At 38.7% G+C, this 12599-nt stretch overlaps 1 protein-coding gene across 2 annotated transcripts in view; it reads right to left on the bottom strand.

Moving 5' to 3' along the window:
• Positions 1-12599, bottom strand: part of arhgap29a (Rho GTPase activating protein 29a) — a 42526-nt gene that overhangs the window by 21275 nt on the left and 8652 nt on the right. The window lies entirely within an intron of this gene.

The following is a 12599-nucleotide window of genomic DNA, read 5'->3' as shown; positions in this document are numbered from 1 at the left end:
GACGATGATTGTTTTATAAACAAAGCCCAGATCGACGGATTTGCAGAACGTCTAATGCTTAAGGATCGAGCAGTCACAATGATAAAGGTTCGGTGAGTAAAACTGCTTCTATTGTCTCTGTGTGTTGTTAGCTCGGCGCGTTAGCACAGCTTTAGCTTCGCCCGCACGGCCCGCCTCCAGCCGCTCGTTTTTTTCCGGAAAGACTCGGTACAGCCTATCTTTCTTTTATAAATATAATAAAACTAAAGACTTTTTGGAGATATGAAGGATGCAATACTACTCTATAGGTACTCAAGATTAACAGGAGATTGAGTGAAAATGAGCATTTCACCCTCCCCTTTAATTGTAAACCTAAACAGGCTAGTTGGGTTAGATGCCATATTGAATTTAACAAATGAAAACAAGGCTGTGAGGGATAGACTTACAGTCTTTACAATGGCTAGATCAAATAATTTTCACGATTCAAAACTGTTTGTGGAGTTTTTGTCTACTGAAACTTTTTCAGCTGAACAATCAGTATGTTGTTAAACAATAGTATGATCCATGGAACAAACTACTTCTATCCAGCACAGCCTAATTTTTACTCCTGTCAAAAATTAAATATGGCGCTGACTAAGGTCTATTCTCTTCACTTAGTTACATCCATGAATATGAGCAATACAAAGTTCTGTCATGAAACATAGATTGCGCAGGATGATAGTTCCTTAACTCAATCTGCTTGCAGTCACATCAGGAAACAGCTGATTGGGCGCCTGATGTATCAGTAGCCAATGAGTTCGCTGCTCAGCCTTCAAATACTTAGTCAGCGTTTGCTGTAGCATTTGGTGTGCGCTTTCAGAAACCCTCCACCTTCCCCAACTCCACCTGTACAGATCTGCTATGGGTAATTCATGTATGCTATTGCACAGCAGCTGCATGTCCGTGTATTTATTGGCAGTAGCAAGTCCTGCAGATCTATTCCGCCAAGACCAAACATGTCAATATGGTCATATCCATTACCATGACAAACCCTCCGAGAGTGTCATGACAGAAATGATAATAGTGATACTTGATTTAGCAAACACCTCTAATTATAGTACAATAAAGTGTTCTGAAAGGACACACTAGACACAAGTGCAAATATCAGAAATCCAAGTTTAACTTGGGTAATACATCAATTGTATTCATGTGTTATTTTGACACCTGATTCCAACTAATACGTCATCAAACACTTACACACCAGATGGAGGAAGAGCTTACACTTATTCTGAATGAATCTTTTGTTTAGATTAGAAACAAAAACACAATGGCATGAACCTGTCTGATCACTACATCTACTTTCACATCTCATTACCTTCTGTGCCTGAGATAACCATTTCTGAAACACATTTGCTTTCATTATGTAATTTCGGCCTGCTGCCTGGTCAGTCCAAGCACACATTGCACAACCCAACAATAGTGCCGACTTTCAGACACATTCAAACTGAACTTCCCGCATGGGGCCTTCTTTCTATACAGCTTCTTTTGACCTGTTTCCCCCTAGATTCGCAATAGCACACAAACACATACCCACACACTCGCTTACCCATAAACACATTCAGGGGCACCATGTTCAGTCGCACCCTCTCCCAGCTATCAAAGCCACATTTGTGCTGACGGTGGCCTCTGGATTACCCGGCATACGGAAAAGGGGATCAGGGAGACTTTACCCCCTCTACCCTCTTTTTTCGCTCCATCTCTTTTCCGAAAAGCAACAAAAAGAGCCTGCGGTGGAACTAATGCTGCTGTGGATGGTGACTACCATGGAAATGACTGCTGCTCTCTGGCCTTAGAGAGCCAATGCAGTCTGACCACATTACAGTTACGCAAGGGAAGTTATAGGAAACAATTTTATCATTATATATTATAGATGCAACGATATTGAAAAATACTGGCCTTTATTTTCATGATGTGGGCAATAACTGATAAATAAATGGCCGATAATATAAAGAAAATCACAAAGTACAAAAAATGTATATAATTGTTTGTATGCTACAAGTCAATTTAGACATCGCAACATGATGACATAAATCATGAAAGATTAAACAATAAATATTATAATAAATAAAAATTAGCATAAAGTCTAAATAAAAAAAATGTCCTTGAGAAACAGTGTTTACTGTGCTTTTCATAACATAAATGAAATATATATTTTTTTTTTAAATGTGCAATGCAGACGGAATTAATAAATAAATAAGACGTTAACTGATATGGTCCTGATATATCATGCAACCTTATTATATAACAGTCCGCTCACTGTGGTTCACTAAGTCATGTGTAATTACAGAAATCAGTGTGTTTCTCAGCTCCTCATGAATACCTTGAAAGTGATGCAGTGTTGAAAAAGTACCGGCTATAATTTCGTTCATGTGTAAATCCCTATAGGCTTCCTATGCAGGTGTACCTACATGCCCTGATATGATTAATGATAACCGGAAGGTCGTAAGATATAATTACACAAGGGGTGATCTATAAATACCACCACTGTGCCCTTGAGCAATAATTGTGATTGCTTTAAATGTACAGTATGTTACTTTGAATAAAAGCTAAATCAGCCCTTTTCAAACTTGGGTCAGTGGGTTTTATATATAAAAAAATAAATATATATATATATATTTTTTTTTTTTATGTAAATTTTTTTAACAATTGCATAGCTGCCTTTATATTTTAAGAGTCCTCTGCTTGGGGGTCATAATTTTTGGGGTCTTTGGCATTAAAATGTTAGAAAACTCCTTTGCTCAATGACTAACCACTGCATGAGTCAATATGCCAAGCTCACAGAATGACATATCTACATTGATGTTCAACCCTGCTGCCCTTACCAGTGTGAACAGCAGGTCTGCCACTGTCCTGTAGCTTTAGCACTCATTTATCTTCATCAAGTGTCATGTATAAGCGCTTCCTGATGAGATAACCCAGTGCTCTCTTATGAGAACTGAACCAAGCTTTTGTTTTAATCTTCTGCAGCCAATCTTCACCAGCTCCCCTCCTGTTTGAAAGAGGCCAACCCTGCACTTCTGACCCTGAGACCCCTCGTCATGAGTGCTATTAAACATCAGATGAGGTTATTGCATGTGGGAGTGTGCAGGATGTGTTCCTGTAAACCTCTACAATGTCTTACTCTGAGCTGTGGGAAAAAGATTACTCTAGGCGATTGTGAAGTCACCATGCTTTCCAAGTTAAATCATCTACAGTTCAATGAGTCAATGAGGCCTTGAAAGAGGAAGAGGAACATCGCCTACAGACAGTGTTTTACATTTGTATCTGAGGAGTTGTAACAGTTATCTGAAGACATTTTTGGAATATAAGAAGTTTTGATCATTTTTTAAATGAATTACCCCTCTATCCATCCTTCCACCCATCCATCCAAATCTTCCTCAACAAATTTTGCTTTTACAGCTATATGAATTAATTGAATTTTAATTAGACTTTGTTACATTCAAATTTGAACTGCAATTCTCCATCCTGTTTGTTAGCTCAATTCAAATTAAAATGTAAAAGACACCATCAATTCATTTCTTAACTGTGTACAACCTCAATGGCTGACTAAGCATAATCTTAATCTTAATCCCTGCAATGTTGCAAGTCCCATTCAAACCTGATAAACCTATACCTAAACTAAACTTTTTTCAAAACTTTCAAACAAGATTGTCAAGTCAGCATTCAAAGTTTTGCTTTTCTAGACGGTATACAACCCTATTTTTCTCAGAGCATGGCACACTCAAGACCTCTCTAAGTATGGGACTAACTAGCTGACTAAGTATAATCTTAATCTTAATCACTGCAATGCTGAAACTGCCATACTATTCTTAAAGTTCTCTGCTATATTAAGCTTGCTTTTCAGTTGGGAAACATGAGACCAAGAACAATTACTAAGAGAAATTCTCAATCAGTTTGGCAACATTACTATCAAGAGAAACAATCTCGTAAAGAGAGAATGAGAGCGGACAGAGAGATATTCGGAGAAACAGAAGGAGCACAAGAGGATTTCACACCGTGATGTGAAGACGGCGAGTATAATAAGCAGGTGGGTCAAAGGTGACCGCCAACCAACCCGAGCCTAAATCTCTTAATTGGTGGGGGTCAAATTAAAAACCCTCTTTTAAAGACATTACATTTTGAATGACAATAACACAAACACAAAGCAAGGCCCCATCCCCAGAAAGCGCTCCCATTCACATGCACACACGGTCACGCATCCCGAAAGGACGGGGGGTGTTCAGTTCTTCTCGGTATGGCTGAACAGAGAGAATAGAGGCCACAAGACCCAGGGCCATCAAACACTTTAAATGGCTCCCTGCTCGTTTGGGCCGGTCCTAAAAAACAACCAATTAGCACAACTGAGTCCTAGAACAGCGGGAAGGATGGGCAGTTGATGATTTTAACCCTGCAGTTCCCTGTTTGGGATGGTTACAACAGCACTGAGTTTGTTCTAACCGGGGCCAAACACGATCACTCACCAACAGATTGATATAGCAGGGAAGAGACCCCTCACCGGTGATGACGGGAAACCTTGTTTAACCAAGAGCGAGCTTTCAGCGGGACAAGAAAAGCCTTTCTGATTGGGGGAACCTTCCTTTTGTCTCCGGGGGCCATTTGCAAACAGTTGGGATGTCTTCTTTGGGGCCTGCAGCATGAGGCATTTATAGAACAATAAATCTGGGAGGCTTTCAGAAACGAGAGATGGGCCGTAGGACTCCACAGGGAACGGAAGAGCGAAGGAAGAGGGAAGTTGGGATCTTCTTCATGGGTCCAGATATGTGTACCTGGGTTAAGACCTGGGGAAGCGTGTTTCTAGGAATAGAAAGCCCACTCCTGCAAGCCCACTCTGGACTCATTTTTACCCAGTAAGCGTCATGGAAACCCAGCATTCCTGTATGGTGACGCCTCATCAAGTGTAGGAGTGGGAAAAGAGGGGCCATACATGTAAACACATGAACACACAAGATGCCTTCCAAATAAGTACAACAGCCAAGGCTCCTTTCTCGGAAATATATGTTCCTCAAAACCTGCTAAACCAAAGCACGTAAATAAAACAGCGATAAATAATGTAATAAGAAACAAGCTTAGAGTACAATGAGTGCGCTAATATTACAATTTTGGCTGTTACTGATAATTACTTTCACATTATGGCCAATATCTGATGAATGAAATTCTTAAAATTCTATTAAAAAAATATCAAATAAATACAAAAATTAAGTCAATATAAATTCAAATGCAGGCAACATTATATATTATATATATTATATTAAGATTTTTATACTGAATATTATAATGTTGTGTTATATAAATTATAATATACAGTATAAAAAGTCAATATTATTTTTAGATTTGATAAAAATTACATTTAACAGTTTGATTAAACTATTAGTTTTAAAAATAAATGATTAAATTAAACCATTACATTTTAAAAATTAAATTAAATTAAAAAAGTTTTTTAAAAATACAGTACCAACCAATACTAAACCTTTGCAACATTCCTCTTCCTGCGACCCCAATCTTGCTCAATCATGCATGGCTAATCATGAGAACAATGTAATAATAAAGCTCCAAAAAATGAGAGATGGATGGCAGGGCCTCTTGGTCTACGGCCAGTGTGAAATCACTAAACATGTCACAATTGAGCCAGCTGAGGCCCAATCAAATTATAAAGAGCTTATGGTATTTAATGTAAACCCCACTCCACAAAGGATTAAAAAACATGCTATTATACCATTGAAAATTACTTTTAATTGGAGTCCCACAACAACCACCTGCTTGAAAAGCCAGCAAGAACACTCATTATGATAATCTTCTGATTAGGGGTCAACAGCAGTGTAGGAGTGTAGGAGTCAGTAATTTGGTGATCAACATATTTGGTTACGTTCCTCCTTTATGTCTTGAAGTCAAAAGACTTGGTAAAATTCAGACTACTTAGCCTTTAACATGCCCTTTTGACCAGAGTTGCCAGGGTGGACGGTCTAATGCGTTCCTCAGCGCTTACGGCCCACCCCGGGGACTTTCTGTTGAGGTAGGTGGGCCAGGTCCTCCCCTGTGACAGGGAAGCTCCCAGGATCAGGATATTACATGCTCCGCGGTAAAGGGGCCTTTTGCGTTAGCATCTCCCCCTGCCCCAAAGTACCCTGCTGATCCACCTTTTATCCACTCTTTCCCATGACTGCACACAAAGGGCCAACATTTAAAATAGCCTCTTGCACACACACATACTCGCATAGACATGCTTCGGACGTCAAAAGGGACAGGTAGAACATTCGCCAACATGAAATGAAATATCTTGCCAACATTAAATTAATCAAGTCTTAATCTTGTCAATGAAATTATTGACTTTTTTTATTTCTTCAAGCATAACGAAGATGAAAATTGCATCAAGATCATATAAACGATTTTAAATAAAACATGCTGTTGACAAAAATATGACGAAACGAAAAAACACCAGATACACAAGATATTAACAAAGCATGAAGCCAAAAGTATACTTCAGGCATCCGTATTGACTAAAATTAGATGCCATTTTAGTCAAATTTTCGAAAATGATTGAATTAGGCATAAACTAAATTTAAAGGATATTTCTGTCAAAAGGCAAAAACTATGAAACAAAAAGCTATGTGAAAATTAACATTGTCTTGAATGACATGGTAAGGTCACATTATTCATCAAGTGCCATTAGTAAGTACAAAAATGCCCTGATTGTTGAAAAGCCTTAAACACTCCACTTCGAGATGTTCTTCAAATTGATTTTGAATCACTTCTGGAGGGATTGAAGGACAGCTGATTGCATCCATTTTGTGAAATGCATCCATTTTGACAAACCATATCTTCACTACCATTAAATATTCCAAGTATTTATACTCCCAAGTTTCCTTCTGCATATAAATCAGATGCCTTGCATGGAGACAGGAATGCGCTTGTTTCTTTCATTAGGCCGCAGAGCTGTCAATCACTCAGAGAGCGGGAAAAAAGACAGCCACCATTCCCTCCTGTTCCCCACGTAGCGTTTATGAGGAGAAATGAGCACCAGCATTCCAGCTATGCCGCATTCAACATGACTGAAAATCTCCAACAGAGCAACGCCGACCAGAACACAGAGAGAGCCCAGCTCTCTCCACACGGATTACTGCGACCAGCTCATCTCGGGCCTGGCAGACCTGACATCCAGAAGGTAGAGAACCAACTTTTGACTTAATGTCAAAAGTCAAGCAGAGTAAAACACAAAAAAAAGCTTCACAGAGGTCCTAATTAGCATAATCTACAGAAATCAGACTATTCAAAAAAGATCTTAACAGATTACTCGCTTCATCCTCTAAAAATGGCATATGATTTATATTACATATCATAATATAATGAAAAAAAGAAGTCAAGCTTGAAGTCATCTATTGCAAAATGAATGTAAGCTATATTATGCGGAATGCAATACAAAAAAATCAATTTGCACAATGGAAAGGAAAATGGAAATGGAAGTTGTAGAAATTGAGGAAACCCCTGTGGCTCTTTTATTAATCTTTTTTAATAAAAATAATTATTTTATTATGTAATAATACATGCAGTTTAGAGTGTGCAGACAAAATGTTTACAGACATTGTGTTTGCTAGCGATCATTGGTTGATGCCTCAAAGGGGTCATCGGATGCAAAATGGTTGATGCCTCAAAGGGGTCATCGGATGCAAAATTCATATAAATATTTTATTTGAATATAAATGTGTCTTTGCAGTGTGTGGACACAACCACCATACAATGAAAAAAAAATCCATTCACTCCTTTTTTTTAATCCTCAAAAAGTCTAAACAATCCGTTTGGATTTTCAGAGCAATATGATGTCATATTGCTCCGCCCACAACCACTGACGGACTGTCCCATATTAGCATATTTCCGCCCTCAGCCATTTGTGTACTGTCCACCAAGGCAGGTTGCCAAGGCAGTCTTGTGTCGACACCCCCCATGGAAGAGAGGGGTGGAGTGAGAAGTTGCTCATTATCATTTAAAGAGACATGCACCGAAACGGGTCGCTGTAAACAGAGCTGTTTTTGAGGAGGAAAAAGGGTGTTGTTTTACACAACCATTGAGGAATTTTAGCCAAAGTAAGTTACAAACTTTATATGAAGACCCCAAAGAATCATACCAACTTGTCTGGAGCGAAATCGTTCTGGAAGGTCATATTAGTCAATAATCTGATGAATTATTCAGTAGAAAAAAAAAAGACACATTCAGACAAATAAAAAAAGTTCCACCTCAAGTGAGTTTTTTATACACACTTTTTTTTTTTTTTTTTTTTTTTTTTTTTTTTTTGTATCTTGCTGTGTTCAACCAGCATTTTTGCCAAATATGCCAATATGGAAAAATTTGCATTAAATTATTTAAATGGAAATCTTTTGCTTCTCACATATCTAAAACCTTCCCATTCCACGTTACATTTGTGCGCAAACATGAATGCATTGAGTATATTGAGCATTTAAAGGAGAACTCCGGTCAATTTTAACATTGAGCTCATTTTTTTGTACATTTGGAGTGCTGTCAATACAGAAAACGACAAAAATTGGTGTTGTCTACACCGTGTTATCCTCTTTTTAAAATTTGCGCCCTGTTGACTTTAATGGGGCATATTTTAAACCTGCTTTTAGCCTCTTTACATCCTTGATGTGTCATTACAAGTGCCCAGGTCATGTGAGTGATTCCTTCTGAGTGAACACGGGTGAATCTGACTGCAGTAGATGTGAAAGATATGAATAAAAATAAAGTTAATTCGGCCAGCGCTCATACCTGTATTTACATCCTGTTTTCGGCTGAAGTCCAAAGTAGTCGATTGTCAAGTTCACGCGCATATGTTTAGTTACCTATGATCAAGCGTGTGAACTCGATAATCGACTACTTTGGACTTCAACCGAAAACAGGATGTAAATACAGGTATGAGGGCTGGCTGAATAAACATCATTTTTATTCATATCTTTCACATCTACTGCAGTCAGATTCACTCGTGTTCACTCAGAAGGAATCACTCACAATGGCTGTGCACTTGTAATGACACTTCAAGGATGTTAAGAGGCTAAAAGCAGGTTTAAAACTTGCCCCATTGAAGTCAACAGGGTGCAAATTTTAAAAAGAGGATAACACGGTGTAGGCAACACCGATTTTTGTCGTTGTTCTCTGTATTGACAGCACTCCAAATTTACAAAAAAATTAGCTCAATGTTAAAATTGACCGGAGTTCTCCTTTAAAGGGATAGTTCACCCAAAAATGAAAAGAATGCATTTTTCTCTTTTGTGGAACACGTATACATTTCATTCTGTCTTAACACTAGTTGTGCAATTGTCCATAAAGTCCGTGAGAAAAACCAGACAGCTGTTGCTCGGCCAAGGATAAGCCACGGACAGGGTTTCCCCTCTCAACATGAAGCTGTGTCTCTTTGATGGGCTTTCCAGGGCTCAGGCCTCAGATGCAAAACAGGGGCCAATTAATCTTCAACCACTCATCTTGTACCAGGAACCCACTGCTCGAAAACAGGATTTGAGTCAGATCAAGTTGAGTATTTGGTCTTGCAGGGCTACGCTATAGAACCCCTTGTGTTTTGTATGGGAGCGGAGGAGATTAATCCGTTCCTGACTTTACTGAGGGTAAGGAGACTGGAGGGACACATAAAATCTACCGCTTTCCAGACCATTTTAATCCAGTACCAATCGGAGGGCCACCTTAATCTAATCTACAGGATCAATTTGCTGTCTTGGATTCAAGTTGCTAATCCAGAGGGATGGGCTTGATTGGGGGTTGTCTAGAATTAGGGTTAATCTGTAGACCATATTTGCTAGGTTGGTTTTGGAGATAAAAGACAAAGCTACTGGGACCCTCAGGTGTGGTATCTTGTTACCATTGACCAACATTATCATTTCAGTTTCTTGAAAACTGTTTAACATTCCTTTGTGTCCTATGTTTGACTAGGTTACAGCTCTCTCCAAACTTTAGTTCCTGCCATAAACTTTCTTCATTCCAGAGCTCCTTAGGTTAGGACTTTGTATTAATCTGAATGCCTCAAATGGTCAGTGGATCCTTCTCTCTGGAACTTCTGCTTTAGTAAATACAAGTGTACAAAGCCATAAACTACAAAAATGCTTCGTTTTGACATTTTATGCATGACTTGCTGATTTTCAAAAGATTTCATACGGTAGATTCTAATGTTGTGATGCCTAAATTGACATCGGCATCACAGCATTGACAAAAAGTATTTTAGTGTGTTATATTTTTTATTCCTTAAATTGTGTTTTTGAATAAGTAATTACTAATGAGATTAAAAATGTTGAATAGTTGAGATGAGAAAATTCAACAATAGAGGTAGGGAAAATGGGTAAAAAATAATGCTCTTAAAAAAGTCTTTGGTGTAATATAGTGCTATCATTTTAAAAACTAATAAAATAAAATAAAATAAAATAATCCTAGTTTGGGGTTTGGAAAGGTAGGGGATCATTTGGGAATCAGCCTACAAAATCTTGTTTCAGGATGGCTAACTGTTAAAACTCCACAAATCAGCATAAACCAGGCAGTAAACAGCTATCCGCAGCCCACACATGTGCATTGGTACAGCCAGCCCTGACATCTCACAGTTGTGCCTTATCTATTATTCTCTGTGTTTTGCTCAGGGTAGGAATGAATGTCACCTTGCCCTACATTCAGATTTCCCTGAAGGCTGTAATCTCTGCTCCATGCTCACCTCCTGAATGAGCTCCACTATAGATAAGCAATGAAATCCAGGAGAAAAGGAGCAAAACAGCTGGTCTAATGCTTTAAAGAGGTTCTATTATGTTTTTTTCTACATTTTCAACTTTCTTTAGAGTGTAATGTTGCTGTTTGAGCATGAAGATGGTCTGCACAGTTACAAAGCACAAAGTCACTCCAAAGGGAGTTATTCGCTATATCAGTGCGCACTGTTTCTGAACTCCCTGAAATGCCATGATTGTCTTGAGTTTTCTTCCAGGAACGTACACATCACAATATTCCTCATTTAAATAATTCACAAAGGCATAAGCAAATAAAGGGTGCAGGGTCTGGTTGAGTTGAGTTGCATTAGTACTAGTAGTGTGTTGTTGCAATGTCCAAGAGATGTTGTTTTCCACCCTGGATCTAATGCAGTTATGGTAAGGGACGTGACATTTCCGAAACACGCTAAAAAGCGGTTCACCAACAATCACAACACACTGATCCAGCCGACCAATCAGAGCACATTGCGCTTTTCGGAAAGGAGGAACTAGATACAGAAACAGAGTGTTGCTGACAGACTGGGAAGAGAGGTGCTGCAAAAATGTAAAATATGCACACACACACACACACACACACACACACACACACACACACACACACACACACACACACACACACACACACACACACACACATAAAAAGTGTTTTTGAAAATTCAAGCATGAAAACCCATTCTAGTAGACACCAAAAACAAAATCAAGACTTTGTAAAAGGGAATTATAGGTCCTTTTTAAAGTACATACTAACTAACTAGGCCTAAATAAATATTGCAAACATTTCATAATTGAAATGAACATCATGAAAATTATTTGGTTATAGTATTTTTTTTTTTTTAATGGTACCGGTTAAGCGGTTCTAAGTAAGATTCCTAGCTCTAACACTAATTCCGATGAAACAAGAAAGTGTAATGTGATCTTCAAAGATGATCTGGACTCATTTATGTGCTCATTTACTTTGCCTTTGAACAAGAATATCTTCAAAGTGGCCATTAAAGGACCTCTTTATTAGAGAACTGACTGGTGGCTGCACCAAGCATCTCATATCAGAGGAGATCTGTCATCTACCAGGAGTACAGCTGGATCACAGCTGCATTAAAATGCCAGAACAAGCCACTGAAATGACACGGGACAGCTAAATTTAGGCTGGAATTTCACATTGGAGCATATTGGTTTTCTCAGAGGGGGCTAGTACACAACCTTTTTCCCATAAAACTTAAGAGAAGTTGTATTTCTCATTGTTATCTATATACCATGAGTGAAATCAACACAACATGTGTACCAGTTGAGAGACTGGCCGTAGTATCACATGGGAAAGAAACAGTAATCCTAAAAACATTCCTGGCTCGACACCAGGAATTACTCACGGTGACGTCTGACAAACGAGGGTGCTGTGAAACACCTGGTGAGAAGTTCTCAGCACCTAACAAGTTACACATTAACATTACCACAGTGCAGGATACTGTGAAAATGATCGTTTTGCTCACCTTTAACTGTTCAGCCAAGCAATTAAGTCATCTGATACCGATGACTCATTAAGAATACTGAAAGATTTATGTAACCACACACTTAAAATGCAGATGTGACTGACTTTAAATGTAAAGCAATCATGACTCATGACATAAAATCAGCTGTGCCACAACTAATCAGCACTGACTTTGCACAAATAAACAAAATCTTTGAAACAGATGAGCTAGAAATACCCTACACACATCTGAAATCTGTTCGGGATCAAAGCAGCCCATATGTATGGTTCATGTGGTCCCTCATGCCTGTGTTTGAAGGTTGTCGTTCACAGGGCAAGTGGTGTGGGTCACCAGCCCCCAAATCACCTCACAATAGGGG

Source organism: Scardinius erythrophthalmus, assembly GCF_964197995.2.
Source record: "Scardinius erythrophthalmus genome assembly, chromosome: 22".
In the NCBI taxonomy this organism is placed as follows: domain Eukaryota; kingdom Metazoa; phylum Chordata; class Actinopteri; order Cypriniformes; family Leuciscidae; genus Scardinius; species Scardinius erythrophthalmus.
Note: the sequence above shows the minus strand (reverse complement) of the source record. Positions and strands in the feature narration are given on the sequence as shown.